This window comes from Chiloscyllium plagiosum, unplaced genomic scaffold, assembly GCF_037043375.1.
Source record: "Chiloscyllium plagiosum isolate Xiang-an unplaced genomic scaffold, Cpla_swu_hap1 HiC_scaffold_16, whole genome shotgun sequence".
NCBI classification, from domain to species: Eukaryota; Metazoa; Chordata; class Chondrichthyes; order Orectolobiformes; family Hemiscylliidae; genus Chiloscyllium; species Chiloscyllium plagiosum.
In genome coordinates, this window is record NW_028270154.1 from 15,133,551 (window position 1) to 15,159,370 (window position 25,820).

Here is a 25,820-nt window from a genome sequence, read left to right on the forward strand (position 1 = left end):
ACCTGTCCTGTCTGAACAATCCTCATTGCACAATCCCTCATCCCGTTTTCAATCTATTAAACTATCTCTGAGCCACGTTCAATTCATTTATATACTTTCTTAATTAAGGAGACCAAAACTGCATACAGTATTGAGATGTGGCCTCATTAATGTCCTGTAAATTCCATTGGAATAAAGGATAGCATCCCATTAGACTTCTTGATTAAGCACCTGCACATTAACTTTTTATGATTCAAGCCTCAGGAAACCTATTTTCTGCTGCACCCACAGAAATGCACAGTCGTTCTCCATTTAATTAATATACTTTTATTTCATTTTCTCAACTAAAGTGAATAACTTCACATTTTCCCACATTATACTCCATCTGCTATATATTTGTTCAATAATTTAACCATCTATATCCGTCTGAAACTTCCTTATATCTTCCCAACAACGTATGCTTCTGCATCTGTGTCTGTATGTATGTATGTTTGTGTTTGTGTGTTTGTGTGTGTTTTATGTGGGTATGTGCCTATCTCACAGCATGTGTACATATCTGTGTGATAATGTGATGTGTATACCTCAGCATGTGTATATATATCTTTGTCTGTGTTTATCTTTCACTGTCTGTGTAAGTGTACCTGTATTTGCATGTGTACCTGTATATTTGTGTGATGTGACATTATGTCAGTTTAACTGATGATCAGTGATAATCTCTGAGAACTAACTGTCACTTTAGAGAATGAGAATACAATTGTTTCACGATGAATTAAACCTCTAGTTATTCCAAATAAAAAGTTGACTGTTTGTTTCTGACTGCGATCTTGTAGCTCCACTGTGGATATTTACTCAGCTTAACCCTCCACTGCACTGTCTAAACTTGATTCCATTATTTGAAAAGTCTTCCATGTGTCCAAATCTGCAATGTACTACTTGGACGTTTCATTTGTTGAACCCCAGAACTATTATAATGACACTATTTACTCTTCTTTGTTATTGCACACACATGAGAATTGCTGGTTACCATAGTGATAGATTGCTCTGACATTTGCTGCTTAGATTAGAAGTGTAATTTAATGCGCAGTCAGAGACCAGCCTAGGGCATTCTGTTCAAATTTCTCACTCTATTTTCACGAAAACACGTAGCTCACAAATTTCTCAGGGCCAGAGCACCCTGGATGTCCGCTGATCCTCTGCTGCTTTATATCCTCCTCAAGTGGGGTCTACTTTAAACAGAATATCAATTGTATCACAGTAGCACTCACCTTATTGTGCTCCTGCTGGTCATAGGTTCCCTCTCAATAGCTTTGTGCATTAAGGGAGTACTGCAATGTCAGAGGGGTCATACTGAGGATGCATCAAATGATACTTAACTTATGGCTATTTCTTTGTACAATGACTTTGAAACTTACAGAATTATGGTCACTGTCTCAAAATTGCTCACCCATTTAATCGGCTTCACTCCCTCAGGTTAGGTCGAGCGTCGCTCCAGCTCTGGTCAAACTATCCGCACAATGGCACAATAAAAAGCACTCCTGGATGCTGTTTGAAAATTCCACCCAATCTGATTCTTTCACACTAAGGTGATCCCAATTAATATTGGCAAAATTTAAATCCACTACCACGATAATGCATTTCCTCTCACACTTCCCTGTGATTTACTTACATATCTGCTTATCTATCTCCCTTGGAAGGCCTGTAATATAACCCCAGAAAAGTGATTGTCCCTTTTTTAATTCTAAGCTCTGCTTGGATGGCTCATTTGGACAGTCTTTTGAGACATCCTCCCTTATTCCTGCTGTGATGGTCTCCTTCATCAATGCCTCTACCTCTTCTACACACAACCCCCCTCCAAATCACCACTGAATCTTCGATACTCTGGAATGCTGAGTTACCAGTCCGTCCCTTCCTTTGACCTTATCTCAATGATTGCAACAATAGCTTATTCTCACATGCTGATCAATGCTGTCTAAGTTCATCCGTGTTACCAGTCAGGGTCCTTGTATTAGAATAAATACAGTTTAGCATTCCAATCCTGCCAAGTCCTCTCCACCTGCTGGTCTGTCCAGATATTCCTTCTATACCTGACTGAACCTTGCTCGCAACTTTGTAGCTCCTCAGTTTCCACCTCTCCGCTGTCAAATGAGTTTAAGACCTACCCACAGCATGAGCTAACCTCCCAGGAATGATATTGGGCCCATTCAAGTTCATGCAAAACCTGTCCAGCGTTTACAAGTCTGACCTACGCCCAGAAGCTGTGCCAATGATCCAAAAATCGAGAGCTCTTTCTTCTACAACATGCCTTCAGTTAAGCGTTCATCTGATCTACCTCCTATGCTCAGTATTGTGTGGCACTGGAAGTAATCCAGAGATTACACCCTTAATAGTCTTCCTCTTTAATCTGCTACCTAACTCTCTAAATTCCTATTGCAGGACCTCATTCCTTTTCTTACCCATGTAGTTGACACTGACATGGGTAAGAGAAGAAATGAGGCCCTGCAACAGGAATCTAGAGAGTTAGGTAGCAGATTAAAGAGGAAGACTATTAATGGTGTTGGTACCGACATGTACCACGACTGCTGCCCTTCACCCTCACTCTCCAGAATGGCCTATAGCCTCTCTGAGACATCCCTGACCCTGGTACCAAAGACACAACATACCGTCTGAGTGAAACAGAAACAGAATTTGTGAAAGAAACGCAGTAGGTCTGGCAGCATCTGAAGAAGGGTCACTGAACGTGAAATGTTAACTCTGCTTTCTGTCCATAGATACTGCCAGACCTACTAAGTTTCTCCAGCAAATTTCTGCTTGTTTTCAGATTTCTGCATCTATAGTTCTTTTTTTTTGTATACATTTGCTGCTAATGAACCTCCAGTCAGTTCTCCTTGCAGCATCACTGAAACTCTCCTGGTCTTTTCCTTCCCAGTGCACACCGTGGTGCCACAAGCGTGGCTATTGTTGCTTTCCCTGAGAGGCCATTCCCCTTATTACTAATCACTACAGTAAATCTGCTTGAGAGGGGGACAAGGCCACAGGGGACTCCTGCACTACCTGCCTATGTCCAATCAGATTCCTGCTAGTCACCCAAGTCTTCTGTCTCTATGTAGTTCTGACTGACAGAGTGACCAGCTTGCTAAGTGTGTTAGCAGCAACATTCTCAGCTTCATGGATGCTCCATAGTGAATCCATCTAAAGCTTTAGGCTCACTGAGCTGTCAATCAGAAGCTGACACTGAACACACTTCCTGCAGACATGGTCACCATGGAGAATGGAAGTGTCTCTGATTTCCCACATATTGTAGGAGGACCGCTCTGATGGGCCAGGTCCTCCTGCCTTTGTGATCCTGACCAACTACAAACCATTCTGCCCTGAGATCATGCAGCACTGTGTCAGTGCTGAACTTTGTGAAGTGAACCACTCCCTCAGTAATTCTGCTCCGTCAGTGTAGCATTCCCTTAGTTCTGCCACTCCCATGATGCAGAGCTCCTCCGCCTGTCCTTTTGACAGTGTCACACTCCTTCAGTTCTCGAGGGTTCAGTTAGCTCATTTGGTTGGATGGCAGATTTCTGATACAGAGTGACACCAACAGTCTGGGTTTAATTCCACACTGGCTGAGGGTACCATGAATGACTCTCCTTCTCAACTTCTCTCCTCGCCTGAGACATGGTGACCCTTAGGTTCAAATCACCCCCATCTCTCTCTAATGAGACAGTGGTCATCTGGTGACTTTAAATTCAGTTCTGCCAGTGCAGAGCTACCTCAGTCATGCCTCTACCAATCAGCAGTTGTTGCTCAGTACACTATAATGTGACAGCCTGGATGTAATGTTTGAATACTTGGAGTCAGATGTGAATAATCTCTGACTCAGAGGCAAGAACATTACCTACTGAGCCATGGCTGACACCTAATGATTTGATTTTAAAGCATCAAACGTAGACTGCAGGTTGCTTTGAAGGGTGAATTTGGACAGGTCCGAATGAGGGAAGCATTAAGAGCTGGGAGTGGGTTGCAGAGAGAACTCATAGCTGACAAAGTGCAGAAATTGTGATGTTGTGAACATTTATTAGCAAGCCATCAGGAGAGTCTCTGTGACAAATAATGAATGAGTGGGAGTTGGAAAGCAATCGGTATTCAGGAAGGCTGCCTTACTCACAGCACCCTTCGCAATTTTAAATATGTGCATATTTTTCTGGGTTATATAACACCTGAAAAGAAATAAATGTAATCTAATTCTAATGCTGCATAACACAGCTTTAAAGGATCGTGTGAAGTGAGGAGCACCATCAATCTCCCAAATCCGTAGCCAATCCATTTTAATTTGTAAAGGGATCAATGGCAGATTTGAGTTGTGTTGTATTGACTGAATGGTGTTATAAGCAACTCATTTTAAATAAATGGTAAATCAAAGCAATTTCCATGTGATTCACTCACAGACCCAAAGCTCCAAATCTACAAGGAAAATCACAGATTACAATGATGACTGTTGAATATTCCAAGGTGGGGTGAGTCAGGATTAATTCGCGTCTTTAAATGGAGTTGGATTAATGTGAGTTAAGACAAGAGTTTGTCAATTGGCACAGTGTAACAGAATGAGACTCAGCCCCTTGCTCTATTGCTGTTTTTTTGATAAAGCTGTCCAATTTGTTTCACTCCCTTGCTTTTCCTCCATAGCCATTTCTTTTCCCTTTTCAAGAATTTAACCAATTCCTTTTTCAAAGATGCTACTCAATCTTCCACTATCCTTTGCGCCAGTGCATTCCAGATCATGGTAGCTTGCTGCGTAAGAAGAAAAACACTTCCCCATCTCCATCTCAGCTTCTTTTGGCAATCACATTCAGCCTGTTTCCTCTTGTTATTGATCCTCTTGCACTGGAAACAATTTCTACTTATTCATTCTATCAAATTCTTTCATGATTTTAATGGCTGTCATGAGATTGGCCGATGGCTCTCTGCTGTGAGCCACTGTCAATGGCTCTCTGCTGTGAGGAGAACAACACCAGCTTCTCGAGTCTCTTCATAGATTTTCAATTCTGATACTGTTTGATAAATCTCCTCTTGTCTACTTTATAGGCCTTGATATCCTGCCTACACTGCATTGGACAGAATTCAAAATAATATTCCAGCTGAGGTTGAACTAGAGCTTTATAAAGCTTCAGCAAGATTTCTTTGCTTTTTTATTTCTGCCTCTACTGATAAAGACAAGGGTCTTGTTTGTTTTTCGAATGCAGTTTTCTCAACGTGTCCTGACACCTTCAAATACTTGGTGCCTCCCTGGCATTGTCTAAAGATATCAAGGGTGGAATTGAGCATTTAAAAGATATTTGGACAAGTACATGGATAGGAAAGGTGTAGGGGGATATGGACCAAATGCAGGGCAATTGGAACCAGTTAAGTTTAAGGAACTTGGCATGAACAAGTTGGACCGAAGGGTCTGCCTCCGCGCTGTGTGACTAAATGACTCTGAGTGAGGGTCCAATCGCCATGGGCGATGGAAAAAAAATCTAGGAAAGTCAGGTGAGGTCTTTTCAAACTGACTCGGCTGTCCAGGTGAGTTTCTCAAAATTATGGGAAGTTATTGTTTGTTAGCAGCCGCATTAAAAACAAATCTCACCTCTTTTTCTAAAAAAAAGTTTTATTCATTCGGGGAATGAGGGCATCACTGGTTAGGCCAGGATTTATTACCCATTCCAGAGGGCAGTTAAGAGTCAATCGATTTGCTGTGGGTCTGGAGTCACATGTTGGCCAGATCAGGTAAAGATCCAACAATTCAGAACTGCACTATGGTGTCAGCAGGATTAAATTATTCTTTGCTTCCCTAAAGGACATGTATTTGCAGATTGATATTCTACCACGGTCTATGAGGAAGCTAGATGTTGACAATTTCTGACGTGAAAGTCAGAATGGAAACCCCCAGGTGACTTCAGCTTGCCATGTACTCCTCTGGCCTGCCATTTTGGATAATGGTGTTTCAGGGTAGCCTCCAGGGGGCACTACCCTCATTCATCCCCACGTCCATGGCTTATGATATCGGCCAATCTCATGGCATCTCTAAAAGCCGCTTGCAGGACCCTTCTGAATTTTAAAGTTGCACTTTACCACCCAATGGCCACCATCATGGCAACACTGCTGTGAGGAGACACTGGACCAGGCTGCATCTCAGGGCCACTCAACTGCTTACTCAGCTCTGTCTTACTTTGTAGCTCCCTACATTCTCCCTGCATCAGTCATCCAAATATTGAAGTATTTGGACTGGCCTCAAAGGGCTTAATGGTCTACTGCTCTTGTTTTTTTTCCCAGCAGACTCCTCTAGAAGTTGATATCTGCTTTTGAAGTATGATCTAGCCAGTTTTTTATTCATTCTTGAAGTGAAATATTGATCAAAAGTTATTATGAGTTTGCCAAACATAATTTACTTCTCATTGATGTGGTATTTATGCAATATGTGAACTGATGCTCTTTCCATATGGTCAAGAAGTTTGCTAACCTGTTCAGCATTTGATTTGAAACTTAGGAATTGTGCTTTCTCCATTTGCCAATTTACTGACCTCTAGGCTACTGAATGTCTCATTCAAGCCTTCAAGTGAACTCAGTCTCTCATTAACTCAAGCAGGAAATTCTAATGCTTTGATATTTGCCACCATAGGATGTAAATTGTTGATTTTTAACATTAGGCTGAATAGCTTTGGTTGATTTAATTAACCAATAAGATATTAGTTCTTCCAAAATCCCAACCAAATCTGTTTTGGGTTTATTTTTCTGAAGTATGTGCATTGTCAGAGTTCTCCTGAAATCAGGATAAACTTCTCTGTTAAAATTAATCTTGTAAATCAAACTCCAGGAGCATGTGTGTATGCTGACATGACAGTTCCATTAACTGGACCATGGAAACAGCCAATGAATTTAATCTGGAACAAATTGAACATCAGAAAAATTTTTTTTGGTGTCTGTTTAAGTGCCATTTCCGAGCTGTGGTATTACATCAGCCTATTAACAATTAAAATGAGCCTCAGTCTGAAAATGAACCTTTTCTCTATCGCTGGGATGGAAGCAATTGTTCACAGATAAATTGGGATTCATTACTGCGCAACTTTGGAATAACATTCGTTATCTTTAGAATTAATATCTGAAGTTACTCCTGACAGCTGGGATGGAAAGCCCAGTCTCTCTGATTGTAAAGGACTTTGATAGTATCGCCTTTTGAACAATGCATCGAAAAAAATTGAAACTGCAGCACGACCCAATTAGGAAGTGAATGGGCTCTGCAATGGAAAGAATGAATCAGTCATCCTTGCTGATATTAAATGTTTGAGATTTTTGAGCATTTATGTAAGGATTTCCAGCACTATGTCTGATCAATGGCAGTCATGGCTGGCTCAGCCTGGCACCATTCATGGCCACTTCTTGGGTGACAGTATCCCCTTTATGTCAAAATCCATTTATTCTCATCCCCCTTCCCTTTCTGCCTTAGAAATATATTTCCATGTTAGAGACTCTGTATGACTGAAATTGTTACTGTTGATGTTGTTGTATTCTACTGCATTCTGTAACTTGCCAAACAAACAGGTAGGTTTACATCTGCACAGCATCTTCCCATCACCTCAAAGAGTTTTGTCGAGAATGAACCACCTTTGAAGAGTCTGACAGAACTATTGGAGTGATGTCAAGGTGAGATACATGTTTGGGACATTGGAGAACTGTTTGTTCTTCTTAAAACATAGCCATTGGTCTTGAACGAAAGGGACTCTCAGTTTAGTGCCTGATCTGAAAGACATTACATCCAACAATTCAGAACTGCACTATGGTGTCAGCAGGATTAAATTATTCTTTGGTAATCCCAAATTCCTGACAGATGGGAACAGGCATTGTTGATATTGGTCATTTGAAGAGAGACCAGGGCTCAGTTTGCATTTTTAGGAGGGGTTTTAGTTTTCAATCCATCAGGATCTCTGCAGCAGCAGTAGAGGTGGAGAATTAAACCCTGCTCTTTTGCGACACTTAATTCTTCCTGTTGAACAAATTGACAGCCAGGGCCTGTCAGATGAATATTTAACAAACCCTCAACAACACAACATGAATTCTGCGTGGTTGAATTGGATATCAGAGGAAAGGATTTCTGATGCAAAGCTCGTTTGATGTTGAATTTCTTTTAATACTTTATTAAATCCATCAGCTAGTTTCCAAGTTAAGCCTCTAAAAGCATCACATCAACATTTAGCTGGTGTTGCAGGCAGCAAAGTTGAGATTCGAGGAGCTGGGGTTCCCTGGAGCTGAGAGGGGTTGATCAGTGAATGACCTTCAGTCAAGAACTACAAATTAGGGAAGACAAAGGAGATGCAATTAAAATTCAAACAGGAAACTAAAGGCTGTAATATAACTTCCCTGGAGGGAATAGAGCAGATTGTTAACCTGACACTTGACTGTTTCCTTTGTGTTCTTATAACATTGGCCCCACCACCATTTTTAACAACAATCACCATTTTAACGCTAAGTCATTATTTTAACCATTAATCACTATTTTAACCATTGATGTCCATTTTGAAAATAGACCACAAAATTAATGATATTATCCTTTATGTTGAGGTTGGACAGAACGTTAGAGAGGCCTCTTCTGATGTACTGTGTCCAGTTCTGGTCGCCCTGTTACAGGAAGGATATTATTAAGCTGGAGAGAGTTATCAGGATATTGCCAGGTATTGAAGGTTTGAATTACAAACAAAGACAGGATAGGCTGGGACTTTTCTCACTGGAGCGTAGGAGGTTGAGAGGTGACCTGATAGAAGTTTATAAAATAATGAGAAGTATACATAGAGTTGATGATAGTTGGCTTTTCCTTCAGATGGGGAATTTCAAGACGAGGGGGCACTTTTTTAAAGTGAGACAAGAGAGGTTTAGAGAAAGATGTGAGGGGCAAATTCTTTACACGGAGGGTGGTTTGCGTGTGGAATGAACATCCTGAGGAAGTGGTGGATACGGGTACAATTACAACATTTAACAGACATTTGGATAAGTACATGAATAGGAAAGGTTTGGAGGGATATGGGCCAGGAACAGGCAGGTGGGATGAATTTAGTTTGGGATTATGTTCGGCATGGACTGGTTGGACCGAAGGGTCTGTTTCAGTGTTGTATGACTCTATGACTCAATGAAAAGTAATGTTCAACCAGTATACTGAGGGCCTGCCTGCTGTAACCCCAACTAAAGTTTAATAACATTGATGGAGCATGTCCATTTGAGGCACTCTTGCAATCTTTTGCCTGATTTACTCATCTTCAAGTGAGGCTGCTCGAAAATCCATTGCTTTGGATCCTGTGATTGGTCTTCTTGCCTCAGCATCCTGGCCACTATCTTTAATTGGATGTTGAATGTGGAAACAGTGTCTTCATTGCCTCATCCTATAACTTCATGCCAGTCGACACATGATGGAATTGAGATCTATTCTTGCACCGGATTAGATAGATAAGATTCCTCCCAATGAGTTTGACCAATGTGGAAGGAGCTACTCGCTAAATCTGCTACATGCTGCAGCATTGGATACTATTTGGAACTAGAAGAAGATACATTAACCTTATGTATCTGCAGACTGAAAGAGCTAATGTTTGCAATGTTGTCCAGTTTTCCGTCCACTGCTGTGTAAGTGTAATCCCTGAATGCAAAGAGAGCTGGCCACATTCCAAGGTTGGAGATGTTGCAATTGACTGCACACAAGCATTATGTATCATGCCTGACAAGTACTGTCATACTGTTACTTTTAGAGCTGTATTGCTTTAAGAGTTGAGTATGATAATGAATCAAAGAGTGGTGCTGGAAAAACACAGCAGGCCAGGCAGCATCCGAGGAGCAGGAGAATTGACATTTTGGGCATAAGCCCTTCTTCAGGAATGCTCAAAACGTCAATTCTCCTGCTCCTCGGATGCTGCCTGGCCTGCTGTGTTTTTCCAGCACCACATTTTTCAACTCTGCTCTCCAGCATCTGCAGTCCTCACTTTCTCCTAATGAGTCAAAGACCAAGATGACATCATATGACCAGCAGCCATGAGGAGTCTGAGCATCACCATGTTGAATCAAGGGTGTGGTCAACATTATCAGTTTGATGATGGAGTTTACTTTTCAAATAAATCAAATCTATGTTTCTTCCCAATTCAGTATGAGAGTGCAAATTCTGTGTTAAGGATCACAATGCTGGAATTTGACAGTACCATTACCAAAAGGGATACCATTCTCTCAACATTCATGTGATATCGGTCCCGACTCAGTATTATGTTGGCAGAGACAATAATGTCTTTATATTATGTGTGTCCATGGTGCTGTCTGCACTTGAGCTACCATGATAACTATTGAGTAATAAGGGCTATCTGCTGACCATATGACTTATGACACTGGTTCACCAGCACTTGGATAGTGCTTAAATATGACTCAGTAGACCACGGTCACATCAGCAGCAGAAGCTTCATTGAATGGAGCCTTGAGGTACAGAACACAACAAGCATTAAGATCCATCCCGCCTGCTGAATGCAGTACAGCCTCATAATCAGGAAACACAACCCTTGCTGAAACTAGAACTAGAATTAGAGTTAGATCTTATTGTTACATATACTCAAGTACAGGGATACAGGAGTACAGTGAAAAGTCTACTATGTCATCATTCCTGGTGCCACTTTAGGTACAAATGTACCTACGTACAAAATCTTAGGTACAAAAATAGAAAAAAATAAAGAAACAAAGTTAAAACTTCAGTGTTACAGTCCTTTTTAAATGCGTAGCCACACTCCCCACGCTCACTCCTGGAGATCTTCAATGCCTGCTATCTGCTACCAGGGCAACTATGCCAAGGAGGAGGAGGAGGAGGAGGAGCAAGATGCTACCTACCTTTCCCCTCTCTGACTGGGCTGTCTGGGACCATCTCATTCCAATGTGGCACCAGTGAACATGAACCCACGTCCCCATTCACCTACAGCTTTATCATCCTCCAATCACTTTGTTCAATCACTCTGGCCATGATCACGGAATGGAAGCCACCCAAAACGAGGTTACATTTCTAAATCAACCAGCTCCTGTAGCACTGTCCTGCTGCTCAGTTTGAATGGTCGCTTGCTGCATGTTTACTGCATCAATGCTTTTTCCTGGGAGTCCTGTATTCCTAATGATAACTGTTCAGTTGTCTCTTGTTCATTGGTGAGGTTTTAATTCACACCTTCCAGCTGCACGCTGTGGGAATATCAGAAATTCTATGAGAACTCTGCAGTGGGTGAAGTAGCAGATGGATCCACTGAAAGAGGGTCAATAAAGAGAATGGCCTAGATGGACCAATGTTCTCCATCACCTCAATTTCTCTTGGGAACGTTTTGTCAGTAGATCTGAACCATTCACTTTTGCATGCATCCTTTTGAATATCATGGGGAGGAATCATTTAAAAAGCAGTTGACAGAATTCTATGGCAACCCATTAATTGCTTTTGCATTCATGGGTGAGTATCAATTCATGCTGTGACTATGTTAACCTGTCCAGCTTTCTGGAATTTGTGCTTTTTCTGTGAACAGTGTTGACCCATTTGCAACAAGGACTGGTGATGAACCAATGAACTGGGGCCCCTGGAGAGATCTCAGAGCATCATTGAATCTCTTGCAGTCTTTACGATTGTAGTACACCGTAAACATGGAAACATAGAAAATAGGAGCATGAGTAAGCCTTTTGACCCATCAAGCCTGCTGTACCATTCATTAAGACCACAGCCAATCATCCAATTTAAGAGGCTCTTCCGGCTTTTCCCCCATGTCCTTTGACCTCTTTTGCCACATGTCCAGCTCCTTCTTGAAACCGCACAACATTCTGGCCTTGACTGCTTCCTGTGGTAATGAATTCCATAGGCTCATCACTTGCTGGGTGAGGAAATTTCTCCTCATCTCAGTCCTACTCAGTTTACCCTGTATCCTTAGATTATGGCCTCTGGTTCTAGACTCTTCACCCTTGGAAACAGCTTTCCTGCATCTAACCATATCGTCCTTTTAGCATTTTGTAGGCCTCTATGAGTTCCCCCTTCACTCTTCTGAATTCCAGTGAATATAATCCTTTCTTTGTGTGTCTGTCCCGCTATCCGAGGGATCAACTTTTGCTGCATTCTCTCTACAACCAGAATATCTTTCCTCAGATAAGGAGACCAAAACTGCTCATAATGTTCCAGGCCTATTGCTGTGAAGGCCTACATACCATTTGCCTTCTTCACCTCTCACTGCACCTGCACGCTTACTTTCAGTAACAGGTGTATGAGCACACCCAGGTCTCATTGCACATTCCCCTCTCTCAAGTTACAGCCACTCAGATAATAATCTGCCTTCCTGTTTTTGCTACTGAAGTGGATAACATCACTTCTATCCTCATTATGGTACATCTGCCATGCATTTGCCCACTCACTCAACTTGTCCAAATTACACCAAAGCATCTCTTCATTCTCCTCACAAGTTTATTCTCCCAGGCAGCTTCATATCATCTGAAAATCTGGAGGTATTACATGAAGTTCCTGCATCCACATCATTAATATATATTGTGAATAGCTGGGGTTCAAGCACTGTGGTACCCCCCAGTCACTCCTTGCCATTTAGCCATCACAGTGGATCAGTGGTTAGCACTGCTGCCTCATAGTGCTCAGCAATCTGGGTTCAATTCCACTCTCAAGTGTCTGTGTGGGGTTTGTACATTCTCCCCATGTCTGCATGGGTTTCCTTCAGGTGCTCCAGTTTCTTCCCAGGGTCCAAAGATGAGCAGGTTAGGTGGATTGACCGTTCTAAATTGCCTATAGTGCCCAGGGATGTGGAGGCGAGTGGATTAATCATGGGAAATGCTGGTGGGTCTAGGTGGGATGCTCTTTGGAGGGATGGTGTGAACTCGATGGGCTGAATGTCCTGCTTCCACACTGTAGGGATTCTATGATTCTATTTGGAAAACCATCCACTTATTCCTGCTTTTTGTTTACTGTCTGCCAACTAATTCCCTATCCTTGTCAATACATGACCCCCAATCCAATGTACTTTACTATCACACACCAATCTCTTAGTGGGCCTTTGACAAAAGCCTTATAAAACTCCAAATAAACTCCAGTTGTTGGCACTCCCTCATCAACTCCACTAGTTACATCCAATAGATTTGCCAAAGTGATTTCCCTTTCATGTTGATTCTGTCTGAACCTATCACTGTTTTCCAAATTTTCAGTTATTGATCCTTTCACTATGGACTCTACCACTATTGCCCAATACCGATATCAGGCAGACTGGTCTTTACACTGAGTTTTCTCTTTGCCTCCCTTCTTAACCCTCTAAAATAGTGAGATTACATTAGCTACCCTCTAATCTGTAGGAATTGTTCCAGACTCTAGAATCTTTGGAGATGACCACCAGTGCAACCACTATTTCAAATGCCTCTTCCTTATATAGATATTCAGGCCCCGGGGATTTATTTTTATAGAGTCATGGAGATACACAGCACAGAAGCAGACCCTTTGGTCTGTGCCAACCAGATCTCCAGTACTGATCTAGTCCCATTTGCCAGCAATTGGCCCATATCCGTCTAAACCCTTCCTTTTCATTACCCAACCAGATGCCTTTTAAATGTTGTAATTGTACTTGTCCTTCAATAACCTCAATTTCCCCAACACCATTTCGCTATCAGTACTGATTCCCTATACTTCTAATGGTGCTAATTCTCAAAACTTTTCTTTTAAATTCAGCCAAATGCATTTTTTTTAATCTTTGTGAGCAGGCACTGGAGAGTAGTTGTTTCACTAAGCTTTGTGCTTTCATACTGAAGACACATATCAACAATACTTCTTTTCCGAGAAAAGCAAAAGAAATGGAACAAAAGAAATTAAAACAAAAACTCAATGGGCCCGCCAGCATCTGTGGACAAAGAAGCAGAGTTCATGTTTCGAGTCCAGTGTGACTTTTCTTCAGCATTCCTCCAGTAGTTTCTGGGCCACCTCAAAGACTTAATTGAGCAAACCTTGATGCATACAAAGTGTAGGATCAAGGTCTCTCAAACATGGAGGACAATACATACCTCAGGGTCCATGAATTGCCAGTGTTGCTGTATGCAGCCAACTCCTGAGTTCCTCGGAGAGAGATTTCTTCACAACTGCCAGTTTGAGCCTTGAGGCATTGAGATGCTTCTGGACATTCCTGCCCTGGGGGGATATATCTTAATACTTAGCTTTGAAAAGATAAGATGGTGTTCAACCCAGCAGTTAGTGCCAGACATGGCTCTCTTTACTTGCATATCCTTTCTGTCCTCTGCCAAGCGATGACAGTTGATGAGATGCCAACGCATAGAATGACATCTTGCTAAGGGTAGGAAGGTGAAAAACCGTTGGTGATCCTCAGCTCATGTTGAGTGCACATTTCTGGCAAGAGATCAAAGTAGGTATTGCAAATGCCAACCTCATTTTGGTGATGGCCCCACTTCTGCCCTCACGATAGAGGGAAAGTCATTGATGAAGTAACTGAAGATGGTTGGACTATGATCATCACCCTGAGCAACTCCTACAGACTTTCAAGAAGCACAACCATTTGTCTTGGTGCTAGCTCTGACTTCTACCAGCAGAGAGCTTGCCCCTTGATTCCCATTGACTCCAGTTTTCCTGGGGTTACTGATGTCATGCTCAATCCAAACTGCCTCAAAGTAAAGGGAATTGCTCTCACCTCACTTCTGGAGTTCAGATATCTTTTGTCCATGTTTCAACGTAGGTTATGATGAGACCAGGAGTTGGGTAATTTTGGTGGAACCCATTTGTGAGACGGCTGCTTAATAGCACTGTCATGGACCCTAGATCACTTTGCTGACAATCAAGGGTAAACTGATAGGGGGTAACTGGCTGTGTAGCATTTGCCCTGCTTTTTGTGCACAGGGCAATTTTCCATATTGTCAGGTAAATACCTCAAGGCGGACATGAATCATCCACTCAGCACTTCTTGCAAAAGATGGTATAAGTACTTCAGTCTTGTCTTTTGCACAGCTACGCTGGGCTTCTCCAAATATAAAGAGGGGAATATTTGTGGAGTCTACATCTTCAGCAAGATGTTTATTTATCCACCAGCATTGGAGCTGGACTGTCAAGCTTACCTCTGATTTGTTGGCAAGAGATCTCCTATCTATCTATCTATCTATCTATCTATCTATCTATCTATCTATCTATCTATCTATCTATCTATCTATCTATCTATCTATCTATCTATCTATCTATCTATCTATCTATCTATCTACTTATTTATTTATTATATGCTGTTTTCATTCACTCAGTTTTTACCTATTCCTGGTATTGTTCTTGGTATACCCTCCTGATTTCTCTGATATACCAGGGTTAATCCCCTGGCTTGACAGTAATGGTAGAGAGGGAGATATAGCAGCCCATGAGGCCACACACACTATCAATGAATACAACTCATCTGGTATTGATGGCTCATGGAAGTTCAGTTTCAAGTTGCTAAATCTAGGCAAAGTCTATCCACACAGATGGCCACATCTGCAACAGATACAAAACTCCAGCAGCATCTGTGGACAGGAAGCAGAGTTAACGATTCAGGTCCAGTGATCCTTCTTCAGAATGTAGGTTGTTGAGGATAAACATTTTTCTCGCGTATTAGCATACACCACTAGTTGTTTATAAACTTCCAGATATCTGGCTAAATATGAGCCTAATGCTCTGTGGTGTATGGATTAACATCTAGAAAACCACAAGCCTATCAGACAAGAGACCCTTGCTGCCTCTACCTAGGATTGTCTGGATTGTGCACTAAAAAGTTGGGAGGTCAATGGAAAGACTTCCATAGGATTAAGGCTCCAAGGAGCAGGAATTTTGAGACTGCTAACTACTGCTGGACAATCAGAGAACTGCAATTCTTTTGCTCTGAGGCATCATCCAGGAAGTAGTGTTTTACTGAATCCCGGGGCACGGGTGACTTGATGCCGGGGGCATTTTCCAGGGTAGGTTTTACAAGAAGTGGAGGATGTGGGTCTGTACATGGACACTGGATTGGCTGTCATTGATCCCACCACACACTTACTAATGCTGAGTTTGTTGATCAATGAAGGAACAGCCTTTCTATACCCCTTCTTACCCTTAGCCCCTCACTGGCAGGAGAGCACCATCAGCCCATCAGATTTGTTTGTCTTCTCCCAGCATACCGACAGGACCAACTGCGAACGGTCCTACACCACCTGCATGTGGAAAAGGAATTCTAGGGGGTACTAATTGCCCATATAAGGGCCTCAGTGGGCATTGGAGTAGTCGGAAGATAGGCAGGCCTTTCTAACCACTGAGTTAATCAAGATTGGAGACAGGAAGATGATAACATGTCAACCTGATTAAACGTCCTCCCCTCTTCCAAAGGTGTCATGGAGCATGTCATAAAAATACACAGCTCAATGTAAACACATTGGAGACCAGGGGAGGTTGGAAGTATGGAGGTAGTTTGCAGGGATGGAAGAAGGCGGGGCTGACCTCTTCTCCGATATAGCAGGCAGATAACTTCCAGAGTGGAATGTGGGCTCAGCCTGCTACGTTGTACACTTGGCGCTCGTTGTATGTTTGAGAAGCAGGCGCAGCATCAAGCAATTCCTGGACCGTCATCTTCAATTAAGTTGTGTATTCACCGTCTGCCACAGAAAGTGACCTAAACATTCGCCCGTGATTTCCATTAAGATCAGCATTTTCTATAACTGAACTGTCATTACAACCGGCTCCTGGGAGTGACTCTGTTGTTTTCAATCAGAGGCAAAAAAGAGCAATAAAATTAAACAGAATTTAATTCCAACATCAAGCAACATTTACATATTTTACTACAGGAAGGAGATGCAATAATTTAAAATTATTATAACAATTCTACATTCATTGCTATGGTTCAGATGCTTGCCCAAGGGTATCATTTGCTTTTTACAGTCACTGATAATGTTGGTCGCTATTGGCAACTAGAGGTGGACTGGATCTTACAGTGTAGAGCAAGACACAAAAAAAAATCCCATTATGATCACACATAGTCTTTCAATGGAGCATTGTTATACTGAGGGAAAGGACACACGAGAACTGATTACCATGGGAACCAATGCCTTATTTTATAATTTCAGCCCACAGTGAGAGGCCCATGTGCATCAAATGGGATTACGTTAAGTGCACAATGTAAGAAAGTGACAGTCCAAGAAAAAAAATCAAAAAAATCTACTTTGTATATTCTACTGAACATTCACGTGTTATGAAGTAGTGATAACTTTGAAATTTAATGAAAAATAGACACATTTAATTCACACTCGAGAACGAGGTTGGACATAACAATGACCAAAACAAGTATCCCAGGATTTGAAGTGCTCAATCTCCACCTCCAATCATCACGACTGTGCAGATATTGCTCCATAACACACCAACATTGAGTACATGGGAAGCTATCAAAGTGTAAAAGACATGCAGTCTAAAGGATCCATTTCCTGAATGGCTTATTGTCCAAGGTCAATGAGATTTTGCAGCAGTGCTTCAGTCAATAGCAAAGGTCAGATACAAGTCCCTAATTCGTGTCCATGAGGGCATGGGTTCAAATGCCACCATAGTGAACTTTGAACTCAAGGAAATAAAAGCTTGTTTAATGGTGACCATGTAACCACTGTTGATCACTATTAAAAACCCACCTTGTCCACCAATATGCTTCAGGGAAGGGAAACTGCTGTCCTTCCCTGGACTGACCTGCATGCCCCTTCAGAACCGATGAGTTAGACGTAATAAGGTACATTGAGAATTAAATAATTAATTATACTGAAATGTGTATATAAAGAAGAGCTAGCTAGCCAGTAATGGGGGGTGGGGTCTGGTTGGGGTGTGGGGTATGTGTTTGGGGAAGTCGAAGCTTGTTGTGGGAGGGGTTATTTAAAATGAACATTCGAGTTCTGTGGAAAGCAATAAACAGGCTTCCCCAAAGCATTCTATTCTTGATGATATCCTCAGGGACAAATACACACACACACATTAAACATTTCCAAATAAATGCACAATTTTCTTTAGAATCTCAGTATGTATTTTATTTTTCCTGTAGGAATGCGTATGCCTACACTATTGAAATATGATTTGGAGGAGCCAGTGTAGAACTAGGGTGGACAAAGTTAAAAATCACACAATGCCAAGTTATCATCCAACAGGTTTATTTGGAAGCATTAGCTTCCAGGGAAAGAACAGCGTTCCGAAAGTTAGTGCTTCCAAATATACCTGTTGGACTATAACCTGGCGTTGTGTGATTTTTAACTTGTAAAATAGATAGAACTTCATTGTTACATGATGGGAGAACTGCTGTATAAGTACAAGCATAGTTCATTGAGCCTACATCGTCCAGATTCCAAGAGAATGTGAAGGCATCCCATTGAAAGTCATAAAGTTCCTGGCCAGATTGATGGGATGGATGCTGAGAGGCAGCTTCCCCCTGACAGAGAGAGTGTTGGACCCACTCCTGTTCTTTTTTCTTCTATATTTGCATTTTCTTATTCGGGACAGGAACATGATGGAAGGCTTGGATTAGTGGACAAAACAAATTGGTGATTATCTCCCAACTGAAGCAGAACTGCGTACAGCATTTAAAATGGTCAGAATGTTCTTTTTTTGGAACCCCCACATTTCCAAAATACTTCAGACCCTAGTTCAGTACTGTACCGAAAGATGTATTAAGACAAAATTATTAGCAATGAAGTCTTAGCTTCTTGTCAGTGACCTGCTGCTCTTAGATATGATTGTCTATTGACTGAGATAGGGCTGTGAATCCCCACGTGTGGCAGGGAAGAGAGAATTAAATGCTGCGAGCTTGAAAAGCAAATTAGTTGGAAGGAAATGAGACGGAACTGAGAGCTGGGACCAGATTCTGTGGAGAGTAAGCAGGATGATTAATGAATGGATGTCGCTCTCAGAGAACTGCAGTCTTATCTATAATAATCTGAATTGTCTTTGTTTGTGAGAGGTTAACAGCAATGCCCCACATCCTCTCTGTTCTTCCCGCATCGTTTCCAAGCTCCTCCTGTTGAATCATAGATGTTTAAGGCATGGAAAGAAGTCACTCAGCCCATTGTCTGGCACTAGTTCTTTAGAAGGGCGGCCATGTTTTGCCCCAGAATCTTGTTGCTTGTCCATGATTGGAAGTTTATTCTCAAGTTCCTGTCCAACTTGCTTTTAAAATTCTTTTTGGAATACAATACATTGCATGATGACTGCCTATTCACAGTTACTCTCAGTCAGAAACGTTAACTTAGTCCCTGTCCTTAGACATTGCGGATAACCAGTATTTTCTGTTTTTTTATGTCAGCTTTGCGATCCCTGCAGTGGGTTGCTTTAGACATTCCTTTAAAAAATGGTTAATTCAAAGTAAAAATTATTCAGAGTTGCAAAAGGAACAGGTTGTAGGCATATGCATCTCTAAAGAAAAAAAATCAAATACTCATTGAGATTTTAGGGAGCATCATGCATTTATTTGCAAATGTTTTTTCGATTAAAGTCAAATCAAATCTTAAACTGATCAATGTAATGCTGATGTGAGCCAGGAGAAAGTCTTCCTAGCACCTGGGCTGGATTAAATTACGTATGTGTGTGAGAAAGAAGTGTCCTCTAAAACTGCTTTTTTTGCTGTTTCATGATGCAGTTGTAAAGTAGCCTGATAGGATCCGAAACATTGATGACTCAGCGTTATCACACTGTTACAAATTGGTGATATTAACATCATTAGACAGGAGCTACAAATGAGATGCCAAAGAGCCACATGAGACTCCACAGTCACAGGTTGTTGACCTCTGATTTATTTCTTAAAAGGGAGATGTGCCATTGAAGCCTTCCAACATGCACTCATCAGGACAAATGCAAGAATGCCACATTTCAAGCAATGACGACAATTTATATTGCAGGGGGAAAGGGTTTGATTGGTTTGCAAGGCAATGCTGATTGACAGAAGCATTGTCACGGAGAAAGTAACATGTTCAAGCCCTCTACTATTTTTGAAGGAACTTGGGATAGCTTCTCATTTTTAAGGTGAGAGGAGAGGGATTTAAAAAAGACATAAGAGGCAATTGTTTTACACTTCTCAAGGAAAGTTCTTTTCTCTGGGGTGGGAGAGTCCAAAACTAGAGGGCTTAGGTTTAAAGTGAGAGGGGAAATACATAAAAGGGACCTAAGGGGCAATTGTTTCACACAGAGGGTGGTGCTTGTATGGAATGAGCTGCCAGACAATGTGGTAGAGGCTGGTTCAATTACACCATTTAAAAGGCATTTGAATGGGTATATGATTAGGAAGGGTTTAGAGGGATCTGATTAATTTAGGATATCTGGTTGGCATGGAAAAATTGGACCAAAGGGTCTGTTTTGACGCTGTACATCTCTACGACTACATGACTCTAAGTGGTCGATGTGGGTACAATTACAAAGTTTAAAAGATATTTGGATAAGTACGTGAATAGGAAAGGCTTAGAGGGATATGGGCTAGGAGCAGGCAGATGGGACTAGTTTAGTTTGCGATTATGTTCAGCATCGACTGGTTGGACTGAAAGGTCCATGTCTGTGCTGTATGATCCTCCAACTTTATGACTCTAGATCCCTATTGTTTTCTCCTGTCGTATAAATTGTTGTGGTCATTTGAAATTTGGCGCTCTTGCTTTCCTCCTGATGAGTGCCAGACAAAGAACTTCAGCAAGATGTCTCTCTTACAAGCCAAATTCAATCAATGGTGTTACCAAAACCTTGATTTAGTGTAGCTCATCTTTCTCCATTCTTTCAACCAAGTGCATGTGGATCCCTGTGTTAAAGATCATTAGTCATGTACCTTCCCATATCATCATCTGATTCTGAAGGAGTGAAGACCTAGAGATCAGGAGGAAAAATGGCCTGAAAAACAAGGAGATTTTACTTTGGCAAGGACGCAGTAAAGACCAACGATGCGTTTTGTGCATATTAAGAAGCAGGTTACATTTAAAATTTCCAATAAAGTTGACTACTCATCTGAAACGTATAATGGATTTTGCATGAAACTCCAAACAAGTTAAATCCGATTTTACTTGGCCTTAATGCAAGATTTCGAACGGGCGTAGGAGGGTCCAATAAGATGACCCGCAGGTGGGTGTTGTTTCATTGCGCTTTTGAAGTATTTTTGAACAGGAACTAGTGCAGATGTTCTTTTATGTGGGAGTGAATGGAGCAAAACATTATTACCAGAAAATATCTTGTGTTGCCATCAGGAACTCATTAATCATTTCAGAGGGCGATGATGAAAGAAATGAATTAGAAATGCAAATGTGAATGGAAGGAATCTAACAACAGGAAAGGTTTTTGGCCTGAATAAGCCCTCCCCTTTTCTTTTGAAAGAGAGGTATTTAAAAATCCCCACCCTCTTCTGGATTTTACTAGAAAATTAACCTAATTTGGCAGGGGGGAAGGGTGTCAGGAGGCAGCAGCAGTAGGGAGAGACAAGGTTGTCTGAGTGTAAGGAAGAGAAATAACAGTTGATCAGAGAATAGTGCAGAATTAGTTGAAAATGAGATGGATGTACCAAAAGCAGATGAGTGTGATTCTGGAATATGTGTGTGTGTTAATTTGAGGCGATAGAAGGTGATGCATTATAGATACAAATTCCTCACCCTTCTAACTCCAGCCTCTTGTACAAATACAACTTTGATAAGGGAGCTTCCGAAATGTCCACTTTCTTCCTCAACCAAGGATTCCCCAACACTGTAGTCGACAGGGCCCTTAACTGGGTCCAACCCATCTCCCAAACTTCCGCCCTCACCCCCCTCTCTTCCTTCCTGCAACAGCGATAAGGGTCCCCTTGTCCTTGCCTACCATTCCACCAGCATCCACAATCAGAAGATCATCAGACGCCATTTCTGCCACCTCCAGCGAGACACCACTACCAGACACATATTCCCCTCCCCTCCCTTGTCCATCTTCTGCAGGAACTGTTACCTCTGAGACACACTGGTCCACTCCTCCTTCACTCCCCCTCAACAGCTTCATCGCACCGCCCTCTGTAACCATTGAAGGTGCAACACCTGCCCATTTAGCTCCTCCCTTTTCAGTATCCAAGGGCCTAAATTTACCTTCCAGGTGAAGCAGCACTTTACCTGCACTTCACATAATCTAGTCAACTGCATTCGCTGCTGCCAGTGTGGTCTCCTCTACATCAGGGGAAACGAAGCATAGACTTGGGGGACCGCTTCACAGAATATCTACGTTCTGCCCACAAACAAGATCCTGAGCTTCCAGTTGCCTGCCACTTTAACACACCACCCTGTTCCCTGGCCAACATCCCTGTCTCAGGCTTGCAGCAGTGCTCCAGCAAAGTCCAGCGCAAGCTGGAAGAACAGCACCTCATTTTCTGCTTGGGGACCCTGCATCCCTCCGAACCCAATATCTAGTTTGATAACTTGAGGGCCTGAACTCTCCCATGTCCTATCCCCTTACCACACACACACCAGGTCTTGTTATCACATTGTCAGCCACTAACAGTCCCCATTAACAGCTATTCACCCTCCCAGCCACTCCTTTGTCTGTCCAAGTGTTCTTCTCTCTCTTTGAGCTATATACCCACATATCATTTACTCCTGACCCCCTCCCCCCATTCTATCTTCTGCATATGAACTGACATTTTCCTAGCCATCATCAGTTCTGAGGAAGGGTCATGGACTGGAAACATTAACTCTGATTTCTCTTCACAGATGCTGCTAGACCTGCTGAGCTTTTTCAGCCCCACCTTGGTTGACTATCTTTATTTGCCTAGGCCCAAGGCTCTGGAATGCCCTTTCTATCCCTCTCTGTCTCTCCACCTCACTTTCTTTCTTTATATTACTTCTTCAAACCGACTGAATTGACCAAGCTTTTGTCTGATCTAATACCTATTCGCAGGATTGGAATCATACTTAGATGTTTAATGCTCCTGTCAAGTCTCTTGGAAGGTTTTGGTATGTTAAAAGTGTTAAATAATTCAAAGTTGCTGTCATTGCTATGGAGATCCGAATTAAACATAGGTAAGCATGGGAACTGAATATTCCTGGTTATAATGTGCTCAGGAGACATTGGGGATAAAATATATGAGAGAGAGAGAGAGAGAGATGGAGCATTGACCAAGTGTAACATTACAGCTGTGCAGAATGATATTCTCAAGTGTTCAAAGACTGAGTCTACTTGGTCAGAAATAAGCAAAATAAACTGAGCTGGTGCAATGTTGGATGTTTACGATAGATCCAAGAGTAGGAGATAGAGGAGAAAATCTGCTGCCACATCTCCAAAAAGGGAAGTATTAGAACTGTAAAGTCAGTTCAATGTTTCTGACCAAAATCAAAAAGAAATAGAGTAAAGATGGTGAAGAAATCCTAAAACATGTACAGGATAATATCCTTAATTGACATGTTTCTAATGTAATGAGGAAGGAATCAGTGATGTGTCTAGTTCTAAGGATTCAAAGTATGCTGGTGAAGTGTGTCACAGTTGGAGAGTATCTGGGCAACAGTGATCATAATATTATTAGATCCGAAATAGTCACAGACAAAATACAAAGGAAAGTTGAACTTGCAAATATCTGTTGGAAGAAAGCTAATTCTTTGAGCAGGGTCCAGTACAGATGGATTGGAAGCAATGATTATTTAGTAAGTGAGAAATGGCAGCCCTTTAATGTGGAAGGATTGAATGAAAAACAAACATCTTTCCTTAGTTGGGAAAGGCGGAACATCCAAAACTTGAGCACTCTTGTGTGATAAAGGAACTAGAGATTAAAATAAATCAGGGGAAGGATTTTTATAGAAAATACCAGGTACGGAATGCCATAAATATGCATTCAGAACACTGCAAGTGTAGGATGTAATTGAGAAAGGATGTATGAAGAACAAACAGACAGGACAAGAAAAGATTACTGAACAACTTCAAAGGGAAACTCAAAATATTTTCTAAACACATCAAGTATAAAAAGAACCATTAGAAAAGGATGGGAGAAGTACAGAAAATAAATCTTCTTAAGGAGTCAGAGAAGATGGCCGAAAATCTTTGATGAGTACTTTGCATTTGTCTAGAATAGAGTGTCGTCTGCGTTGTGTCACAGAGGAGGGGTATAGACATAAAGAATCGGAAATTGGTAGAAAAGAAGTACTATATATGTTGGCATCAGCTCAAGTTAACAAGGGAGTCTGAAATAAAAACAGAAAGCGCTGAAAAAAGTCAGCAGGTCTGGGAGAATTTGTGCTGAAAGAAACAGAGTTAAGATGTCTGATCCAATATGGCGGTGGAAATGCAATGGCTTTTTAACTGTAGGTGGGAAGGAGGAAGTGGAACAGAAGGCTAGGTCAAAGAAAGTCAAAGAGTAAGGGATATTAGAGATCATGGGCATTGTAAGACAAAAGGCAAAGGGAATGGTGATGGTTGAAGAGGGATTGGTGCAGAGGTAATGCTAATTGTAAATATTAATGGTAGCTTATAGGTCAGCTCTGCTGAAAGCGAATTCAGGAAAACCAGACATTGGGGGTGGTAGAGGGAGCAGGGCAGGTTAGCTGGGGCTGGTGGCGGTGTGGGGGTGTGGGGGTGGGGGGTTGGGGGGGTGGTGGTATTGTGGGGGTGATAGTGTAGAGGAACAGAGGGATCTTGGGGTCCATGTCTATAGATCCCTCAAAGATGCCACCCAAGTTGATAGGTTTGTTGAGAAGGCGGATGATGTGTTGGCTTTCATCAGCAGAGGAATTGAGTTTAAGAGCTGCAAGGTTATGCTGCAGCTCAGTAGAGCCCTGGATAGGCCACACTTGGAATATTGCATTCAGTTCTGATCGCCTCATTAGAGGAAGCATATGGAAGCTTTAGAGCAGATGCAGAGGAGATTTACCAGGATGCTGCCTGGACTGGAGGGCATGTCTTATGAAGAAAGGTTGAGGGAGCTAGGGCTTTTCTCACTGGAGCGAAGAAGGATGAGAGGTGACTTTATAGATGTGTGCAAGATGATGAGAGGCATAGATAAAGTGGATAGCCAGAAACTATTTCCCAGGAAATGACTATCACGAGGGGGCATAATTTTATGTCATTGGAGGAAGGTTTGGGGAGATATCAGAGGTAGGTTCTTTACATGGACAGTGTGGGTGAATGGAGTGATAGTAGAGTCAGATACAGCAGGGACATTTAAGCGACTCTTGGATAGGCACATGGAAGATAGTAAAATGAAGGATATGTGGGTTAGTCTGATCTTAGAGTAGAGTAAAGGTTTGGCACAACATCGAGGGCTGAAGGGCCTGTACTGTGCTGTACTTTTCTATGTTCGACATTCTATAGCATCATCAGAACAAATTGAAAGGAGACAGAGTAACTGGGAAATTGAAGTGGAAGCATGGTATGAGGAAGTACAACTGTGGGAATTGGTAGGTTCGTCGTGAATATTTGGAGTGAGGTTATCCTGCTTGAGTGGAAGTGAGAAGCCAAGGAAGAGAAAGCGAGAGTCAGATAATGGACCAGGTGAAGGTGCGGGAAGGTGGGAAATTGGAAGCAAAATTGATGAATTGGTCAAGCTGCAGTTTAGACCAGGCAATGGCACTGATGCTGTCATTAATACATCAGAAAAAGAGTTGTGGGAGGAGGGGGCCCAAGTAGAACTGGAACAATGAATGTTCCACAAGCAACACAGAATGGCAGGCATAACAAGGGATATGTGTGTGCTACCCACAGCCACATCTTTTATTCGGAGCAATTAAAACACGATAAAGCAGAAATTGTTCAGTGAGTGAACAAGTTCAGGCAGGTGGAGGAAGCTGGTGGCTGGTGCGGTCTGTTTTAGGCCTCTGTTCTAGAAAGATCGTAGAGTATCCTGTTGGAGGATGGAAGTGTAGAC

At 42.0% G+C, this 25,820-nt stretch overlaps 1 long non-coding RNA gene across 2 annotated transcripts in view; it reads right to left on the reverse strand.

Annotated features, from left to right (window-relative positions):
- Nucleotides 1-8,152: 8,152 nt before the first annotated feature.
- LOC148147483 (uncharacterized) overlaps nucleotides 8,153-25,820 on the reverse strand; it is a 67,028-nt gene continuing 49,360 nt past the window's right edge. For both annotated transcript variants that reach the window (XR_015759633.1, XR_015759634.1), the window contains exon 3: nucleotides 8,153-8,285. This is a non-coding gene — a long non-coding RNA (uncharacterized LOC148147483). The remainder of the gene's footprint in view (nucleotides 8,286-25,820) is intronic.